Here is a 22,578-nt window from a genome sequence, read left to right as displayed (position 1 = left end):
ATAGTTTCATTAACGAGCTATTGATAGATATTAGATTTTAGCCATCCCATCTAATGTCACAGCCAGCCATCACTGGAACTAAAAATAATCTTAATAAACTGCATGCCGTGATATCTGACGAGTTACTCTACAATGATGCCTTTTACCTAATACCAGCAATGTTTCCTGCTCATGGGCATTATTATTATTATTATTATTATTATTATTATTATTGTTATGCCAGTGCAGGTACAACTGTCATATGATATGAAACCAAAAGGCTCGGTAAATATTACTGTGATAGGCTAATTTGAATAATAACGGAACAACGTTGTGAGCTTTTTTGAGGATTATCAATGTCATTCAGGAATAAGGAAAGTTTAGCTAGCTACCACAGAAGCTAAGTATTCCTTCACCCCACTGACCTTTAGTGTAATCTATTTGGCATTTTCATTATTTGGAGGCATAACATTGGATTTCTTAATTTTGTCATTAGCCACAGTTAGCCAGTAATATTGAATTTGCAATGATAGCATACTTCATACGATGTAGCCTAATGTTATGTTAACTGTGTTTTTTTTCGTGGCTTGTTAGATGACAAATAAATGTTGCACATGTGTGCTTTTTATATCTGTTAGGAAACCTAATCAGGCCATACACAGATAGGGATAGCCACATTATGTCATTTTCTGTGGACGCAGATTAGTATTTTGCCACACCAATAACATCATTGGGTCTAATCTGGCCACCACATTGCTAAAGGTCTGGCTATGCTCTTGTTGATGCTCGCAGAGAATGATGATTATCTCCAGAAAAAAAAAAATCAGTTAATAGCAGGTTCTTCATATTGTCCATTTCTTAACCCTGTTATCACTTCTTTAGGGAATTACTTCTACTGTTAAATAGTAAAGTATCAATGTCTTATTAATTGCTCATTGTCTGAAGGAAAATTTGGCTTACTGTAATTTTAATATAAAACACACCATGTGAGAAGTGAGGTCTGAGCTGTGTGTAGCTGAAGTGAGAAAACACCAGCAGAGCTTTTATTTGGTTTTGCCTGACCATATGTTCCCTGTTATTAAAAACAGTCAGGGGGCCTTGGACATGTACGGCATATGCTATATATATATATATATATATATATATATATATATATATATATATATATATATATATATACTGTATATGCCGTACATGTCCATGGCCCCCTGGCATTTCAGGACCCTCAGGACCCAAGGTTTCCCAGTAGAACATTGCCCAGGGCATCTCACTGTCTCCGCCGGCTTGCCTTCTTCCCATAGTGCATCCTGGTGCCAACTCTTCCTCAGGTAATGATGCACACTCACCTGACTATCCACGTGATGTAAAAGAAAACATGATTCATTAGACCAGGCCACCTACTTCCATTGCTCCACTATCCAGTTCTGATGCTCACGTGCCCATTGTTGTAGGCACTTTCGGTGGTGGACAGGGGTCAGTGTGGGCACTCTGACTGGTCTGTGGCTATGCAGCCCCATACAATGCACCTTTGTATCATAGCAAGCATTAAATATTTCAGTAATTTGTGCTAGTAATTTCTTCTGTGGGTTATATATATATATATATGTATAAATATACACACACACACATGCACACACACAATTTATAGGTCTGGCTAAACATATTGTTCAGTACAACTTTACTGTTCCATATAGACTGTGTTAAGACTAGGAAATGAAATAATGTCAATCAGTCCTGAACGACTCAACTCCGTTTAGTTTCTCATAGTTCCCTGAGCTTTCATTTCATCAGAATAATTGCCATTGTGTTAAGAGTTGTATCTGCCTCATGGGGGATCTTCTGAAGTCTGTTAATTAATCTTTTGCCCTACGAATTGAGATGCATACTGCTCCAATATCCTGCTCTGAAATGGATTTCCCATGTATTTGTCTGATTCTATTCTACTAATTTGGAGCATAGGCTGGATCAAGAGATATTATTGCATTTGCAAAGTCAATTGCTTTTCCCAACTCCCCCAATTCTAGCCGTTCTTTTTTAGATTGTACTGCTCAGGTTCACTCAGCTTTTATATTGTCATAAGATGTCGTAAATTCCATTTTATGACCAGGAGCTGCTGGTGACCCTAGATTTTGGTGGAGCAGGATGACATTAGTCATGACATAGCCTCAAACAAAATTAAGTTGAGAGGCTTTAACTCTTATGTTTATGAATTATGCTATGGGCTACTATCTGGTGAATTTTTAGAGTAACCCTGTAATAGGAGGTTGAGAGTCAACAATACTTGAATGATCTTGAACAAACTAACTACGGACACCAATGTTCAAAAAGAAAACAGAACAATGTAGTCTATTCTAAAAGCCAGCATCCCCAGCTCAGACAAGCAGCCTAACAACATCCCTGACATAACACTACCACCTCACTGTTTAATTTGCATCATTTGTAAAGAAAATTAAATAGTAAGTATGTTAGTAGGAGTTCACTATTAACTTTGCGGTAATTATCTGAATCTTTAGTAGTAATTACTGAGTCTTACATTTCTCCTGCAGAACTACTAGCTAACTGTGGCTCTTTTATAATAACTACTGATTAATTACTGATCATATCGACATAAATTCCCAATAGCAAAGCCATACCTTCCTCCTGGAGATCTACTCCCTAATATATTCCAATACCTCAGTATCAAAAATGGAAATATTTATATTAGTTATTTAGGTCTCCTCAGAGGCGCACAGGGTTGGTGTGTTGTTTTTATTTAGCCAGTAATATCACTCAAAAGAGGTCATTAGTATTTCAGAGTAATGTAAAATGTACGGGGTTGTGAATTAGGACTGCTCCTATGGATGAGTTACCACTTTTTATAACATTAAATGAGCTCACTGTGCACTATGCAGTTTAAATGTAAGATATATTAGACATAATAGATGTAAGATTCTATTTTTGAATTTTTTCTTGTGTGTTAGTGCTTGGAAGATATTAGATTCCTGAATCATTGCAGTGAGCCTTTGAGCTTGCAATGAGTTATTGTGCTGGGTCAATTGCTTTCAGTGAGAATAATGCTTTCAGGATGAGTCTGCTTCTATTTTGGGGCACAGGAGCCTAACAGAAATGTACATAGCTCTTTCCTAGAAGCAATAATATGATCAGCACAGATTATACTGAAACATATAACTGAGTCATTAATATTCACCTGCCATCCATACAGGACAGGATACAAAGTAAGGCCTGATTTAGTACATGATGCTGACATGCCTCTAATTTATCACATTTCTGCAATTCATGTTGAAGGGGGAGTGTGATAATCAGGTTTTAAAAATATCGTCCACATTATGCAAACTCACTGCATGAACGGCCAAAGGGGAAATCAGGGATGGGGAAATTGGGCAGACGTATGTCGAAATGAGAGATGTCACCATAAATACTGAATCTCCCATTTGCCCGTCATCCTGCATCTAAAGCCAGACTTGTAGAATAGCTAATTAGAAATTAAAGCTCATTTCAAACTAATGTGTCATCCTCCTAATGTGTGTGTGTGTGTGTGTGTGTGTATGTTAGTCACGGGGGATATTCTGCTTACCAATTTGGATGTCTGTGTCTCTGAGGATGTTGGAAAATGAATTTTAAAAAGCCCTCTAGAAAGCTATAAAATGATAATAGCTTTGGTGCCATAAAATATTTGTGTATACAGTAACAGACAAATTGAGGTATTAGCAAGACTCTAGGTTAGACTAAAACATTACACATACATACACTAAAAGTCACCAGAATAAACAGAATTCTGCATGGACACTTTACTAGACTAATCTGGTCAAAGGACTTAATCTGTACAGCTTGTCTGGGTGCTTATTTCTTCTTTAACACAGCCATACTTAATATAGCAGATTTAATATGTTTCATGTTTAATGTGAGTCCAAAGACACAAATGATCTCACTCACTCATTTTCAGTAACCGGTTCATCTTGATGGTCTTGAGCCAGAGCCTATCTCAGGAACACTGTGTGTGGCGTGAGGTGGGAAATACATCCTAAATGGGACTTCAATCCATTGCAGGGCACCATGCACACACACATTCACACTTAGGGGCAATTAATCTTAGCTAATCTATCTACTGGCATGTTAGTGGGAGGTCGGAGGAAACCAGACATGAGGAGAACATGCACAGGAACTACACACAGACAGTCACTTGAGCTCAGTATCGAACCTAGGACCCTGGAGCTGTGAGGTGTCACCACCACACACCCCACAAAATTTTGGAACACCACACAAACCATGCCAACTTCAATATATATATATATATATATATATATATATATATATATATATATATATATATATATATATATATATATATATATATATATATATATATATATATATATATATATATACACACACTCCATATACAATATATACATCCCTAGATTCTACCATAACTTTTCCTATATTTTGGATTGCCTGAGATTTTATAAATCTGCACTCATGAGTTCCATGCTAATGTCACACAGTTAATCAGTGAAGAGATGCAACACACACACACACACACACACACATAAACTCAGATTAAATATGATTGAAACAAGGTCAACTTCACTTGCCTTTTTGTTAGTTAGTGAAGTGGAAAAGAAAAACTGTTCTCAGGCTTCATGCTATACTTGTCTATGTGATTCCCTCGACACTCTTCCTGGAACAAAATAATATGGGGAAAACCCCTAGAGGAGATCTGAATAATTAATTCAAGTCTTGTGAGTTTTAATTAAGCACATGTTTACACATGAAGCAGGTAAGCCTGAAAGAGAACATGGTATGGATAATGTGAATTTTATTAGCTGCAATAAACTTTTAAACTTTTTTCTTGTCAGCGAATTGAATAGTAATGCTAAATTCAGACTGTTTGTCATTATAATGGATTCTCATCTGTATACTCTCTGCTATTATGGTGTAGCCCCTAAAGCGTTTTTTAAACTGTCTGCACACAGATGATAAAATAAAATAAAATTCTCTCTCTCGCTCTCTCTCTCTCTCTCTCCACATGCATTCATGCCCTCTGATTTGAGATGAGGACAGTTGCCAGCAGGGGTTCAGCAGAAGGTTTGCACTGTGTCATTTAAATCAGGAAGTGTCAGCAGGACATCGCTGCAGTGCCAGTCAGTGTGTCCTCACACTAAGCTCAAAGGTTCTGCGAGTTTAGCACACAGACAATTATAATAACAAATAAAAAATTTCACATATATGTGTGTGATTACTGTGATTAGTTTAAGTTATACGATTCCAATTAAATGACTTTCAACTAAAATCTTTTTATCACTTCTGCCAAAAATGTTTGGACCTGCATTTAAAAGTTCCCCAAACATTATTTTGATCATCAGTAGTTTTCCAAGTTCATTATTCATTATTCAACTGTGCCATCACATCTCTGAATATACCAAGAGCAGGGAGCTAGGGCCTGGTGGAGACCGCTACTGCTCTAATCCAGTGTAGCCTTGGCTGTGCTGCTTGCTCTGAAAAGTGAGAGTAGAGACTATAATGTCAGTCAGCATCCACTGAAACTGTGACAGGATGTTGGCTAAAAGCTTACAAAGATAAACATTAGGCTTTATATAAAATACATCAGTGTTAAATAGTAAGTAGGTACCAGGTTCCATGTTAACTTGTTTCCCACAAAATGAATGAGAAAAAGAAAGAAAATACCTCTAGGTTTTCCTGTGCCTGAACATTTTTGGCTAGTTTCAAGACTTTTTGTGTAGTTTTTGAGAAGTATTTGCTGAAACCTGGCAACTCTCCAGCAAGCTTCCACAAGCTATTCTTTAAATATTTACATTAAAGTAAAAACCTCTTGCAGGATCCCAGTCCCACCTAGTCACGCACCTAATCTGAAGCTTATTGTCAAACGTTCTTCTTTTTCTATTGTTCATACCTGTATATTTTTGAAGAAATCTGCAGCACTTAGGAGGGTAATAACCTTAAAAAGCCTTTAATATCTCATGTCTATTCAGTCATAGTTACAGTTAAAAACATGTCTACATGTTTCAGCCATTAAGGCCTTCATTAGGGCAAGACAAAATAGGTGCTTTTGGGTTGTTTCTTCTAGATGCTCACAAGTAATTACATGATCAGTATGGACAGGTGAATAATCACATGATTAATGTGGACAGGTTAAGTCACATGACAAGCCATGTTTTCAAACCATATTAGGTAGAAGAACCCACATATTAGAATAGACACGTACAATCAGGGTAAAACAATAATTAAATAACAACCAAAGGAATATATAAAAAACAGCTCAATATTTTAGTTGTCAATACATATAAAGAAAAGATCTGAGACAAAAGGGGAGAAGTCCAGTTTCCCCAATTAAACCAGGGTATTGCATTGCTTTCAATGTATAGATCCAAAAAATTCTCTTTGTATTAATCTGTCTCCACCTTTTATTGAGTTTGCTATATGGTCTATACTGGATATTTTTAACGTCTTGCAACTGCCATGGTCAGCCTCTCTGCAATGTAGAGCTGTGGGGTATTGGGGTTGCCATTTCTTATAGCGTGTTCATGTTCGCATTTGTTCACACCTGTATTTGTATTCTTTTAGGACACATTATTTGTTCTATCTGAATAATGTATTCATGTTTTCGGTTACATCCCTAATAGGTAGCTAGATAGTTTACTTGATTTTACAGCAGCTCTTTGGCCAATATTTGAAAAATAAATTGACTCCTTTAATCTCATTCTTTGAATCTCTATCACTGTGTTTTTTTTCTCATTCTACTTCTTTGTGGAGAGATGTTTGTGTCAAAGTTGATGCTTAAATAAAACATATGAGAATCACTATTAAATCTCCTGAGATCCAAGTGAAACATTAAAGCACAGAATTTTCCTTGGAAAATTAGTTGTAGATAATATATAGCATGGTCAGTGAAGTGAGAAACATTTTGCATTTAAATACTTACAAACAACTTTGAAATCAGTATTCTGTAATCTGTTGCTGTTTTGAACCTGAGGAAGGAAAATGCTGATTCGTTATGTAAATCAGCTGCTTCCACTTGTACTGACCTGTGCTCACATTGTCCTGTGGTAAAGGTGTTGTGCTCACATGACTGTAATGAGTTGGGAAAGCAATTGTTGGTTTGGCCAAAAGACAACTTTCCCAACAGGTTACAGAGAGTTTTGTCTGCACTTGCCACTGGTTCACTGGAATGGTATAGTCAACATTTTGATTTTTTACTTGTGTTTTTTATTTATTTATGTATTTATTTATTTTAAATAGCCTGCAAAATAAGCACAAGACAGTGACCACTGTTTTACTCATTGGATTCTGCTTTTATTAATTAGGTTGAGAACAAAACAAAACATGCATGATTAAACTGGTGTGTGTGTATGTACACTTTACATCCTGAAAGTGAGCTGGCAGGATTGTGTCCCATACCAAGAAATCTTAAAGTGGACCAACAGAAGCACCAAAGCTACCATCACCCAGCACCAGCTCAGATGGCTCGGGCACACCACCTGAATGCCAGAGGAGAAACCTCTATGGCCAGCTGAGACTGGGGTGATGCTCTGTGGGCACACAAAGAATGGTTTAATGATCAACTGAAGAGCTACCTGAAGGAGTGTGGACTAGACCCCGGCACACTGAAAGCCACAGCCTCTGATTGAATCAAATAGTGCAGATTATACCATGAAGGGGTGCTGCTGTCTGAGAAAAAAAAAAACGAACCTGGTTATGAAACAGAGAAGACTTAAAGCCATGACTACACCTGTCACAGCACATCATGCTTTTGTGTGCACTGTCTGTAGCAGGCAGACACGATGGATTATTAGCAAGCAAGCAAAAGTGTGTGCATGTGTAATGTGGGCATGTTGTTATATCTTATTGGGGACCAATTATTGGTAGGAATAACTGACAGTTCTGGCCTTGTGGGGACATTTGGTTCAATGAGGAAAACTGCTTTTTTTAAAGAAAACTAAAAACTAAAAAAGTTTCTTTTTTGGTTACTGAAACAATCATCCAGGAAACAAACCACATCTTTAGTGAATATTTACATGCAAACAACAGCCTGAAACATTTCTATTATTACAAATAAGGTAATATTCTTGTAAAAGCTGTTTGCATGACTTGGTAACAAAGAAGTTTTTGCCTAATACCTAGATCCAATTAGAGGTATAACCATGCAAAAAACAGGTACAAAGATGTTTCCCCTGATTAAACAGCAAAACAAGACAGTCCTCCTTTCACGGTTCTTCACTCCTCAACCCTTGTGCTGCTTTTCCTCTCAGTTTGAATACCTGGTAAAGATACAGCTGCAGGCCTACTAGCTAAGGGTAATCAAATATCTTTTGCATACATCACTGAAAATGATTTGCCTCAGTCTATAGGGCTCATATGGTCAAACAGCAAAATAATTATTACTTGGGGATGTTATTCATAGTTACAAAGGATACAAAGTGTTAATTATTTTGAGTTCTATTTCTGTGGTTTCAAGCAAGAAACACATTCATGCTATATTTTGCAGAGTATTCAAATATTTTACCCAGTTATATTTCAGGCTATAGCTGGGTCAGTGTGTAGTACTGTATTGGTTAAAATCCAAATTTTTAGAACATTCTAAATGCCATCATATATATGGTAAAATGCTCACTTTCTACTACATCATATGACTTTGATAAGCTGCAGTGGGTTGCACAAACCCGGCCCTGTCATTAGATGCAATGAGTGTAGAGTGCCTGCAGTTGGATGCCCTTGCACAGACAAATTCCTAAAGCATCATTAAAATGTGTAGAACAAGAATGCATGTGCAGTCTTGCATGAACCACTCTCATGTAATGCTGTGACAGTAGGATAAGGGTCATTGTTCTGTTTGATGGTAGCCCAGTCAAAAGTCTCTTGCAAAGTGGAACAGGTTTTCTTTTAGAAGTGTCCTGTATTTGGCTCCCAGTCCATGCTAATGAAAAACTTCCCCACAACATTATACAACCACCATCATGCTTCACTGTGGGGGTGGTGTTCTAATGATGGTGAGTAGTGTTGAGTTTCTTGCAAATGTACACTAACCGATCACTTTAACAGGAATAAATATATACCTGCTCATTTATTCAGTTATCTAATCAGCCAATCATTTGGCAGCAACACAATGCATAAAATCATGCAGATACAGGTCAAGAGCTCCAGTTAATGTTCACATCAAACATCAGAATGGGGAAGTGTGATCTCAGTGACTTTAACCATGGCATGGTTGTTGGTACCAGATGGGCTGGTTTGAGTATTTCAGAAACTGCTGATCTCCTGGGATTTTCACACACAACAGTCTCTAGAGTTTACACAGAACGGTGTGAAAAACAAAAATCAGACTGTGTGCAGAGGCTCTGTAGGCTGAAACGTCTTGTTGATGAGAGAGAGAACAGAGGAGAATGACCAGACTGGTTTGAGCTGACGGGAATCCTATAGTAACTCAAAAATAGGAAAAAGAAAAAACTCATAAAAGCATCTCAGAATGCACAAAACATCAAACCTTGAGCTGGATGGGCTACAACAGCAGAAGACCACATCAAGTTCCACTTCTGTAAGCCAAGAAGAGAAATCTGAGGCTACCATGAGCACAGGTACAAGACTAAAAAGATAGGTGATTTTTTTTTCTAATCTTCATCTGTCCAGTTTGTGCCCATGATAGATTCAGATTCTCATTTTTTGCTGACAGGGAACCTGATGTGGTCTGCTGATGTAGCCCATCCACCTCAAGGTTTGATGTTTTGTGCATGCTGAGATGCCTTTCTGCCCACCATGGTTGTAAAGAGTGATTATATGAGTTACTATATCCTTCCTCACAGCTCAAACCATTCTGCCCATTTCCCTCTGACCTCTCTTTTAAAAAAGGTATTTACACTCACAGAAATCTTGCTCACTCATTGGTTTTTTGTACACACTCAGTGTGCTTCCTAATAAAGTGGACAGTGAGTACGATTATATAATACCAAGGAATGTGAATTGTTAAGATGAATTTTAATTTCAAAAAGGTTACTTAACTTTTTACAGTTATTCACCATGGATGTTTAACAATAGTAGACCTGTAATTTTAGGCCTATTAGAAAAATAAGGCATGTGTGTGGCTGTGAGTATTTTTCGGCCCTTAAAATGGGGTCACTGGCCAAAAAAGAAGCGAACCTCTAGAATATGTGAAATTGGATGAATGTGATTGTGAACATGGCCATCTGGGGCCATGTCAGTGAGCCATTGTACCAGGTAGACAACCTGATTGAAATTCTCTGCCTGTGCACACAATTCAGCCAACTGACGGCTCAATAAATTGGACAAACACATAACAGATGCATTTCTAGCATGCCTTCTTTGGACTGAGGCCTGCTTACTTTTTTCAGAGCAGTTCTGCAAATGGCCATATGCTTACTGATTATACATAAGATGGCACAGACACGGGTAGAGGATTCTCCTGTTAGTAATCTTACATTAAGAATAAATAATTTCAACAGACTTTGGTTGGATAAGTTTATATAGAATAGAGCAATAGACATGAGGACTATAATCCATAAGGGAGTTTTGAAGACGCTGAGAAGCCTGTGTACAACTTGAATTCAGCATTCATGGTTATAAAGCCTCACATTCCATGGACACTAAAGGACTTTTTTTTGGCTTTAAAACTTGCTAGCTTTCCTTTCTGTGCCTATCTTGAACCTCCAAGGTTCTCTGTTTAGTCCTGAAGCTGAAGAGCAAGAATTAAAAACATCAGAAGTCAGCCTTGAAGCATTGAAAAGACTAACATGACATTTTCTTGAATAACATCTCCCCAAAGTTTCCCCAGCACTCCTCACATTTTCGCACATGGCTCCAACTGTTGTGGAACTTGTGAATGTGCCACTTATAGGTGCAGGTGTGGGATATCGTTACACATTAAGCTATCCAAGTGTTGTTGTGCCTCTCTGCTTGTTTTGTTCTTATTACCCATGGGAACACTAGGTTGTTTTTAAGGAAAATGCAGGGGGTGATGTAACTGGAAAGTAGCACTTAGGGAACAAGCAAGAGAACGATCATCAGGTGGATTTAAATGTTTATAGAATAATATAGTACAGAACATTAAAGTGGAGCATATTATAGTACAGCTTACTGTGTACATTACATTTGCAATCTAGATTACACAGTGGCCATTATTACTCATTATTATCATTTCAAGCCATTTTTAAAACACACTGTGGCTATATATATTAACTGGTGGGACAAAAAAGTTTGACCAGAATGAATAAGGGTTTCTTAAACTTAATATAAACATATAACACCCACTTGACTATCCAAGATACATGCAGTGCAAATTGTATTTCCACAGAGAACTCACTAAAAGATGTGTCATGTCTCCTGTGAATACCTACATTGCTTCTTCTGATATGGTTACTTGACATCTTGGAAGGTTTATAAAATCCCGCAAGACTTTAACTAATTGGTTCACTAAAGTATTAAATTAGTGACAGAATAAGGTGACAATAACATATCTAAGTTTCAGGTACGTGAAGGTGAATAATGTCCTGCAGAAACATTTAAGTCCAACTTCAATAAGAGTAACATCATCCTCCTGCCATGCCATGACTGATTCTGATTCTTATTGTTATTCTGGTCATCACTATGCAACCCGTTATCCAGATGGCCCAGGGGCGGTGTGAGAGGGTAGCTCTAATGGACTGGGCAGTCCTGACAGCCTACGCTATGATGACTGCTCAGCCTGGCAAATAGCATGCGATTCAACACCCCACACAGCAGGGAGAAAAGCGGGGAATTCTGAGGTGGAGGTGGAGGATGGAAGGGAGGAAGACTGTGGGAGTTGGAGATATAACATAGAACCAAGCCTGGAAAGCTCTTGTACCATCAGGAGCACCAGATTGCACATGTTTACCAGAGAAACTTGGGGGACTGTTGAGTCAGTATCTTGCTTCGCTGACCAAAATAGAAGGCATTATACAAAGAACAGCAGTGAACATAGCATTCTAATCAGCTCCAACCTGGGTAAAGCCTGTTTTTCTACTTACTGTGGGCATGTGGGTACATTTGTAAACAATCAATGATCAATATTCAGGCAGAATTATTCCAATCTAAAGATTACTGGCCAGTCTTCCCCAGATTATACCTACTCTGAGGAATGCTGCTACCTGTCCAGAAAAATTATGATGTACCATTTACCCTACGTTCACAGTAGCAAGTGTCAAATTAACAGACCATTCATTTTCTTTGTATATGCATGACATAGAGCCACAATTTAAGTGACAGCAGCCAGCGACAAAGCGGTAGCATGACAAGCAACATTTAAACTCAATTTTTTGGAAATTAGGTATGAGGCAGAGGAGCAATAAATCCAAAAGATTGACTCAAATGACTCCTTGGAACAATCATATGGTGTGTGTATGTGTGTGTGTGGTCCAACGCTTTTTCACTTCCCCACTCACAAACTTTAGCTGCAACCCGTAATTAGTTCCCATTTTCTGATTGATTTCCAAAAATGGAACAAAAAAGACTGTGGTTTCTTCTTATCCTGTCATATACAACATATCATTAAATGTGTATAGAGACATTATGAAGACATTATGAAGTGGATAGAATGAGCAGAGATTGTACATACAGTGGATTCAAAAAGTCTACACATCCCTGATAAAATGGCATTTTTTTGTGATGTAAAACAATGAAACCAAGATAAATCATACCAGAACCTTTTCTACCTATTGTGAAATTGAAACCTACAAATTAAAGTGAAGAATAATAAGAATCATTTTAGGGAAAAAAATTAAAATAATAAAAAAAATGTACAAAAAAAACTCGGTTACACAAGTGTGCACACCCCTAAACTAATACTTAATTGCACCATAGATTTTACCACGGCATTCAATCTTTTTGAGTAAGAGTAAATCACTTTGCCACATCTTGACTTAGCAATATTTTGCCATTCTTCCTTGGAAAAGCATTCTAACTCTGTCAAATTGGCTGGGCATCTCCTGTGCACAACCCTGTTTGTTGTTGTTTTGGTTAAGTCAAGTCAAGTCAAGTGAGTTTCTATTGTCATTCCTCTATATAGCTTGTATCCATTGGAACGAAATGTCATTTCTTCAAGACCATGGTGCAACACAGAACAGTACGTAAGACTACATAAAGTGCAAATACACAACAGTGTCAGACAATAAATACACATAACAATAAATACACAGAACATGGGCTGTAAACTGTTGTGTGATGTAGCAGCACAAGTGTAGCAGCAAAAACAAGTTCCATAATATAAAAGTGTCTGATGCAGTTTTGTAAAGTGCCATGTGCGATGGTACTGAGTCATACTGAGTTAGGTGTTTGACTAGCACAGGTAAGCATTGGGTGGCAGCAGGGTGTTGAATAATTTGACTGCCTCAAGGAAGAAACTGTTGCGGAGTCTGCTGATGGTGGTACGGATGCTCCTGTACCTTCTGCCCGATGGCAGGAGGGTGAAGAGTCCATGAGAGGGATGAGAGGGGTCCTCCGCAATACTGGTGGCTTTGCGGATGCAGTGGTTGTTGAATGAGGTGTCGATGGTGAGTAAAGAAACTCTGATGATCTTTTCAGCTGTTCTCACAATCTCACAATAGGGTCAGAAACTGTGCAGTTCCTGTACCATACAGTGAGACAGCTGGTCAGGACGGTCTCTATATGACTTTGGCTCTCTCCTCTGCAGGAACTGGAGGCACTGCTGGGCCTTCTTGGCTAGGCAGGTGGTGTTGAGAGTCCAGGAGAGGTCCTCTGTCATGTGCACACCAAGAAACCTGGAGCTTTTGACTCTCTCCACAGTTGTTCCATTGATGTGCAGTGGTGACTGGTCCACTTGGGTCCTCCTGAAGTCGGCAATCATCTCTTTAGTCTTATCAACATTAAGAGATAGATTGTTGTCTCTACACCATTCTGTGAGCTAGTTCACCTCTTTTCTGTATGCTGACTTATCATTGTTGCTGATGAGGCCCACAACTGTAGTGTCATCAGCAAACTTGATGATGTGACTAGAACTGAACTTTGCAGCACAGTCATGAGTCAGCAGTGTGAATAGCAGTGGACTGGGCACACAGCCCTGGGGAGTGCCGGTGTTCAGTGTGGTGGTGCTGGAGGTGGAGTTGCCGATCCCGATGGACTGGGGTCAGAAAGTCCAGGATTCAGTTGCAGAGGGAGGTAGTCAGACCCAGTTTGGCACGTTTCAGGAGTGGTCTGCATGCTGGGATTAGCATAACAGAGATGTGGTACGAGCAGCCGAGGTGGGGGTGGGGTGCAGCCTTGTAAGCACTGTGAATGTTGGTGTAAACAAGGTCTAAAGTGTTTGTACCATGGGTTGCAAAATCAATGTGCTGGTGGAATTTTGGCAGCACTGATTTCAGATCCTCGTCATTAAAGCAACAATGAAAAATCCGTTGGGGTGAGCTGTCTGTTAGTTACTGATAGACCCGTAGAGTTCACTTAGTGTTTCCCTTGCGGTAGTACCCTGTGGAATGAACAACATAACAGTTGTTCTAGATGCATAAATAAGTTTCAGATAGTTCAGAACGCAGCAGCGAGGGTCCTTACTAGGACTAGGAAGTATGAGCATATCACGCCAGTCTTATCTACATTACACTGGCTCCCAGTAAGATTCCGCATCGATTTTAAAATATTACTCCTAACCTATAAAGCATTAAACGGTCTCGCTCCGCAGTATTTAAGCGATATGTTAGTACCTTACGTTCCGCCGCGCCTACTTCGCTCTAAGGATGCAGGCTGTCTATCAGTACCACGCATTGCCAAAACCACGGCAGGGGGCAGAGCTTTCTCTTACCAAGCCCCAAAATTATGGAATAGTCTCCCAGTTAATGTACGTGAAGCAGACACGGTCTCAGTGTTTAAGTCGAGGTTGAAGACATATTTATTTAACCTAGCATTTAGCGACTAGTGTTTTTATCAAAGGAGTAGATCTGGGGGACTCGTGGATGTTGAGTTTTATCTCCACACGGTGACTGTGAGTGTACCTAACCACTTTCCTTCTCCTTCTGCCGAGCTACACTCCTGAGCTACCGGTGATACAGACCCCCCTACGCTCTGGACCAGATGAGCATCACTCCTGAGCTGCCGGTGATCCAGACCTCCCCCCCCCTTCACTCTGGACCTGTCCACCGGCAATGCTTCATACTGCCACGAAAACGCTTCAGCTGTTTTCCATGGACTACACCAACACACATTGTACACACACACATGCACACTACAGTGTAAACCCATATGAGGATGGGTTCTCTGTTGAGCCTGGTTCCTCTCAAGGTTTCTTCCTATCACCATCTCAGGGAGTTTTTCCTTGCCACCGTCGCCCTGCTTGCTCATCAGAGACGGCACACACACACACTTCACTTTACTTTTGTTTGTGTAAAGCTGCTTTGAGACAATGACCTTTGTAAAAAGCGCTATACAAATAAAAATGAATTGAATTGAATTGAATAACAGTGAGCATGGTGGTAAACTCTCTGGGAAGGTAGTATGGCCGGCATTTCATAGTCATAAACTCCACCAGCGACGAACAGTAGCTTGAGACCACAACCACATTCCTGCACCAATCGTTGTTTACGTAAACACACAGACCACCACTGTGAGTCTTACCCAGACAGTGCTGCTATCCTTTCGGCATGATGTGCAGTTAGTCCAGCTAGCTGAATGGCAAGACTATGGCTAAAAATGAAAACACAGCAGTCCCTGACTTCACGCTGGGTAGTTAGCTGTAAGCCATTCTTTTGTTGATTTGGGGGTGTGCTTCTGGTTGTTGTCATGCTGAAAGTTTAAATTCCTCTTCATCTTAAGTGTTTTAGCAGAAGTGTTAAGGTTTTGTGCCAAAATTGACTGGTATTTGGAGCTATTCATTATTTCCTCCACCCTGATTAATTAACATCCCTGGCCTGTACCAGGCAGAGCACCAACCCCACCTTGACTACTCAGACCACATCTCTGTTATGCTAATCCCAGCATACAGACCGCTTGTCAGATGCACCAAACTGGTTCTGAAGCAGGTGAAAACCTGGCCAGCAGGAGCCATCTCTGCTCTTCCTGTGACAGTGATGCCTTCCTTCCAGACGCACTGAACATCTTCTATGCTCGGTTTGAGGCGCAGTGACAGTGAGGAAAACCACCTCTCCTCCCAATGACCAGTTGCTGTGTCTAACCATGGCTGATGTGAGGAAAACTCTACACAGAGTTAACCCACGGAAGGCTGCTGGACCATTCCTGGCAGAGTGCTCAGAGAATGTGCAGACCAAGTGACTGATGTTTTCACTGACATTTTAAACACCTCCCTGAGCAGCGCTGTTGTTCCAACGTGCTTCAAGGCCACCACCATTGTCCCCATGCCAAAGAAGTCTTCAGCGTCCTTCCTCAATGACTACCACCCAGTTGCACTCACACCCATCATCATGAAGTGCTGCAAGAGGCTTGTCATGAGGCACATCAAGACCCTGATGCCCCCCTCACTGGACCCCCTGCAGTTCGCATATTGTCCCAACCTCTCAACAGATGAGGCCATCACCACCACCCTCCATCTGGCCCTCACCCCCCTGGACAAAAAGGACACGTATGTTCGAATGCTGTTCATAGACTTCAGTTCAGCATTCACCACAATCATTCCTCAGCACCTGATTGGACAGCTGAACCTGCTGGGCCTGAATACCTCCCTCTGCAACTGGATCCTGGATTTCCTGACTGGGAGACCTCGGTCAGTCCAGATCGGGAACAGCATCTCCAACATCATGACACTGAGCACTGAGCACTTTTATTCTTTGGTGTTCCCCTGGCAGAGACCTAAACCTGGTCCCTCAACCCAGCAGCATCTCTACTTTCTGTGAAGGCTGAGGAAACCCACCCCCCATCCTCACCATGTTCTACAGAGGGACTATCGAGAGCATCCTGAGCAGCTGCATCACTGCCTGGTTTGGAAATTGCACCATCTCGGATTTCAAGACCCTTCCGCAGATAGTGAGGACAGCTGAGAATATCATTGGGGTCTTTCTTCCCTCCATCATAGACGTTTACACTAGCCACCAGCATTGTGGATGATCCCATGCACCCCTTACATAAACTCTTCACCCTCCTGCCGTCTGGCAAATGGTACCAAAGCATTAAGGCTCTCATGGCCAGACTGTGTAATAGTTTTTTCCCCCAAGCCATCAGACTCCCAAACACTCAGAGACTGAACTGACAGCACACACACACACACTCAACTGAACACCATCCCACTCCCTTTGCAATTTTTGCACATTTCCATAGTTGCTACCTACCTTGCAACCTTTTGCTGCTATTGTATTTATAAAATGTTGTATATAAGTTCTTGTCTTTATTATACTCAATACCTGGCTGCTACCCAAATAACTGATATGTCCATATATAGTATAAGCTTATCTGTAATACTGTCATAGTATGTTATGTTTACATTCACAGCAATTTATTACATTGTTATTCTTTTGCATTACTGTTATATCTGACACTTTCATACTAGAACTGTGTACTGGTTGGCGCTGCACTGTCTCTCACTGTGCCTATTGTTCCATTTTTCAATAGTTGTTGTTTTGTCTTACTTATTGAACCGTTTTAGTAGTTTTTGTACTGGCTTGTGCTGTTTGCACATGTTTGCATGTGCACTTTAGGTAGAAATGTGTAGTGTCTTGTAGGTCTGTGTTGTTTGACATTGTTTCGTTTCACTGAGTAACCAGCTATATAGGGTTGAAATGACAATAAAGCCACTTGACTTGACTTGACTAAAGTCCCAGTCCCAGCTGCCAGTTAATTTCAGAGGGACGTCCTGTTCTTAGTAATGTCACTGTTGTGCCATATTTTCTTACTTGTTGATTATTGTCTTTACAGTGTTCCATGCCTTGGAAATTTTTTGTATCCCTCTCCAGATTGATATTTTTCAACAATAAGATCCCTTATCTACTTTGTAAGCTCTTTGCGGCCATATATTGGCAAATGCCCAATGATGATTTACACCTCAATTTGGTTACTCCATGTGGTTACAGCAGTGCTTCTCAAACTTTTTTGGTCACGCCCCCCTTTAAACCTATAAAAAAAATCTGGTGCCAGCAAGATATGCCTCATCATATTTTCTGCATTTAGCTTTTGAATGACCAGCACCTGACTGGGACCTGAGAACTGTCTGTGTGAGCTCATCTATGGCTTTTCTCTCAAGGTATGGGTGGTGGGCTTGCTGTTGTTTACTGCAACAAAATCAAAATAGTTAGTGCTGATTACCATGATATAACATCATTTGAGTATTTGGCATTTAAGGTGGGTGGTCCAACAGTGCTAATACTAATCTACTGACCTCCAAAATGGAATCTAGACTTTTCCTCAGAACTTAGTGAACTACTTACTCTTGCTTGCACAACATCTTCACCTGTAATACTACTTGGTGACTTCAACATCCATGTGGACATTGATTCTGCTAAAAACAATGAACCTATGTCAAAACTGGAATGCTTTAACCTTAAACATGTGAACTTTCCCACGCTTTCTTGTGGTCACACACTTGATCTGATCTGTTCATCTGGGCTAAACAATGTTTTAATTACTGGCATCTCTGACAATAAGCTTATTGACAATTTCACCATTCACCTACAAAAATCAAGACAAAAATGCTAATATCTTATCGTAATCTGAAAGGGGTTGACCCAATATCTTTCTCTTCCTCTATTTATGCTTTCTCTATTCTTGACTCTGCTGAACATTTTAACAGGGGTGTGTAGACTTTTTTATATCCACTGTACGTAGTGTACATATCAAGTTCAATTAGCTTGTTTTGCTAATCTGACAAAGAAGCTGGTACAAAGCCTGACATGTAACATATAAATCAAAGTTTAATGCATTTTATAAATAAAATAGAATTGAATTGGATTTAACAACTGCTACATAAATGCAGAGGCCAGAAATAAAGTGTGTAGCTGTTATACCTTATTATGTTCAGTTCCTAATTCTGATTAGTGTAGCAGTAACATATTTATGTACATAAATACATTATGTACATTCTACATTCTACCATTGAGAGCATCCTGAGCTGATAAAATGAACTGAACTTAACTAAATATATCTTCGCAATATCATGTACACAATATCATCTTCTGGATTGTACTTATGTTCTTACTGATGAGATGCTTACAAATGAAACAGATTATAACCTAAAATTTACATGTTGCAGCCTCAACCTTTGCACGTTTATATGCCTCTACAACCACCCTGCCCTTAGAAGCATGCATTCGGCTCTCCATTTTATCTGATTACTAACAGCTACAGTCCATTTCCCAGCACAATCAAGGACTATTTATAAGCACTCACAACCTTTCAGTCTTACAAGTATAATGTGCTGTTGCTCTGCCACTTCCCTGTGTCACATTTCTATTATCATAATCTGAATTATTTATGGTCTGTGTGTTTGTATTCTCTTCCTAAGATAAATGTAATCTGTATGGTGTCTTCCTAAATTTAATTCATTGTCAGTACTCTGTGTGGTCCTTATACTGTCACTTTCTGGTTTAATGTGAATGGTTCCTAGTAGTTCACATACATGCTCACATTCTTTCTAGTTATCAGTCTTGTTTTGTGTTATAGTATTCTATTAAAATCCACTAAAGTGTCTTCTGTGTGTCACAAACTGTCTTTATGACATGCCTATTTATACAACTGACCGTGTTGCTTAGTTTTGTACATTCTGCCATCTAGTATAAGATACTTGTTTCCACTCATCATTGGTAATTAAAGGTAGCTAAAGAACACTAATATCAGGTGGTTACAAATGTTTTAATCATAGATGTTTATACACTAGTTTGTTATTATTTTTTAGTAAGTGTTATGTTTTGAAAAAGTTATTACTATACTACTACTACTACTACTAATTATTATTATTAAGGGGCCAAGCACCGAAGGTGCGTAGGCACCCTATTGTTATTCTACCTTTTCTTCATCTTCTTCTTCTTCTTCTTCTTCTTCTTCTTCTTCTTCTTCTGGCTAGGTTGTCTATGGCTGCCCATAGAACTGTCTGGTAAAAAGTTGTGAAATTTGGCACACTGATTGGGGAGGGTGTAAGCACCACCATCGGGTCAATTTTTGGCCTAATTTGGAAGTATGTTTATAGTCGTAACTTTTGAACTGTGTGTCCAAAATTTAAAAGCCAGGCATCCCTGGATTTTCTGGGTTGAGCCAAGTTCGATGCACCCTATGACGTCAATTTCTGCCTAATTAAATTTTCGCTACTCCTCTGCCAAATTTTGTCCAATCATCACCAAATTTGGCCAATGTCATCTTCAGAGTAAGCCTCACAAAGATTTACCGTTCTCCTGTAATGCGCTGGCAAATGCGAAAAAGGGGATGTGAGGGTGTATCTCAGCAATGCATCTATGTGTCATCATGAAACTTGATACGTATCTTCAGGACCATGCCCCGAATGTAATCAAGACATTTTGTGACTGCGCTGCCTTGTGGTCCAGAACTGTAACAACTTTTTTTCCTTATATCATTTGAAGAGTTTGTGCTAAATTCAGTTCTTTTTCCCTGTATTTCCCTGCGGTAAACTGAAGTGAATGTAAACCAAGATCTGAAATTCAAGTGTACTTCCTGTTGACTATCTTGAATTTTGTCAAAAATGTTTTTTTCACTACTTCTCCTATAAATTATGTCCAATCAACAACTAATTTGGCATACATCATACTGAGAACAACCTGGACAAAAATTATCAAAAGAATGTTGATATTCCAAATGGTTTGCCTGTAATGTGCCAACAAATCTAACAGCGAAGCCGCCAAACAGGAAGTGAGGCTGTATCTCAGCAATGACCTTGCACACTGACACAAATCTTGGTAGGCATCTTTAGGACTATGCCCTGAGTCTATGCAACAAATTTTGTGACAGCACCAGTTATTGGTCCAAAGTTACAATAACATGCAGAAAATGCTTCCATCTAATTAGCCATTTTTGCTACTCATCCTCAAATTTTCTTCAATCTTCACCAAATTTGCCTCACATCATTTTAAGACCTGTCTAAACTTGCACGAAGTGGGGGGGAAGGCCCAGACTGATGACAAAAAACATAAATACCTTAGATGTTTTTTAACTGTAAGAGGAAAAAAATAGGTCAGAGCTGTAGCAATCACGACAAAGGTCAAAATAGCAACAGACAACTCCACAGGTCACAGCAGTAGTGGCAGCTGCAGCAGCAATGCCACTCTGCTGCCCATTTGTTCCTCCTACAGTCAGAGAATTCCACCACTGTCTGTATTCCACATACATATCATGAATGAAACTACAAATCACTCTTGTTTAGGCAACAATTGTAGCGTGTCTGTTAATGTGCGGCTCAGCGAGTTTGGGTGCTTGGCCCCCGAAAATGCTTTTTCAAATGCTTTTATTATTATTATTATTATTATTATTATTGTTGTTGTTGTTGTTGTTGTTGTTGTTGTTGGGAGGATTTAAAGTAGACCATCTTTAGGAAAATAAAAAATGTTGTGTTGTTTTATATTTATTTTTAAAATAGTTTTTAAATTTATTTTAATTAATATTTTAAAGCATTCTTGAAAATTAGAAAAAAGGTTACATCTAGAACTCTTCTTTGGTTGGTCCTCAAGGACAACGCTTAAAAGTTTCTATGTAGAACCCTACCCTAACAGAAGGGGGTCAAGAAGAACCTTTTTAGGAATATAATAACTCTTTAGCACACAAAACATCAGTGTGCATAATATAAAACACCAGAAGGTGTACAAATATGCTGATTAACCGTTTCTCCCTTACTACTTTCACTTCATCACACTCACACACCCAGAAAAGAACATTCGTCATTAGCAAGTTATTTAACATAATGACTTTGAGAGGTAGGACAGGACAAGGAGACTCCTTTGCCACCAGTTTGGTGAGATGGTGAGATGTCCATGGGTTTCTGGAAGATAATTCTGTAAGACTGAAAATGACTCACAGTGACTGACTCATGCCCTCATAGCACTCATCATGGTGTGTAAGGACATAGCAATCACACATTGGCCAGCCTGAGGAAAATGGTCACCAAGGACTAAAGGGGAAGGTAAGAAAAGTATGGTGGACTGAAAGAGCTTCCCAATAACACCCATTTAGGTAGGCACTTAGTGTCAGATTCAGTGCAGTGCAAAAGCAGAGAAGCTTTGATTATAATTGAGAAAATACATATGAGTTTTTTAGGTATTTTGGAGTAGTGCTTTATGAATAAACAATCAGCATTTTAGCACAATATCCAATCAAGCATACATGTATCTCTCTTGCTGAAAATGAAACCAGAAACCCTATAACACAACCAGTTAACACAAAATGGCTCAGTCTTGGCAAAAAAAGAATGCAGTAATATGGTGATGTCTTCACTGTTGCTGAACTATACTGCTTACTTTAATTTGTCTCAATAGTAATACTCACCAAAAGGGAGGGGAATGAACAATGAACGTGATATTATTCCAAATGAATGAACCACAAATGCACATAAATATTGAAGCATACTGTGTTCTTTCACTTCATATATCGCAAGTTACATTCAGAACTGTATTTCTGTGAATGCCTGATAACTGCCAAGGGCCGTGAATGTCACCTGGCTACCTTCTT

The sequence above is a fragment of the Pangasianodon hypophthalmus genome, chromosome 10 (genome assembly GCF_027358585.1).
Source record: "Pangasianodon hypophthalmus isolate fPanHyp1 chromosome 10, fPanHyp1.pri, whole genome shotgun sequence".
Taxonomy (NCBI): Eukaryota; Metazoa; Chordata; class Actinopteri; order Siluriformes; family Pangasiidae; genus Pangasianodon; species Pangasianodon hypophthalmus.
This window is presented reverse-complemented; position numbering follows the sequence as displayed.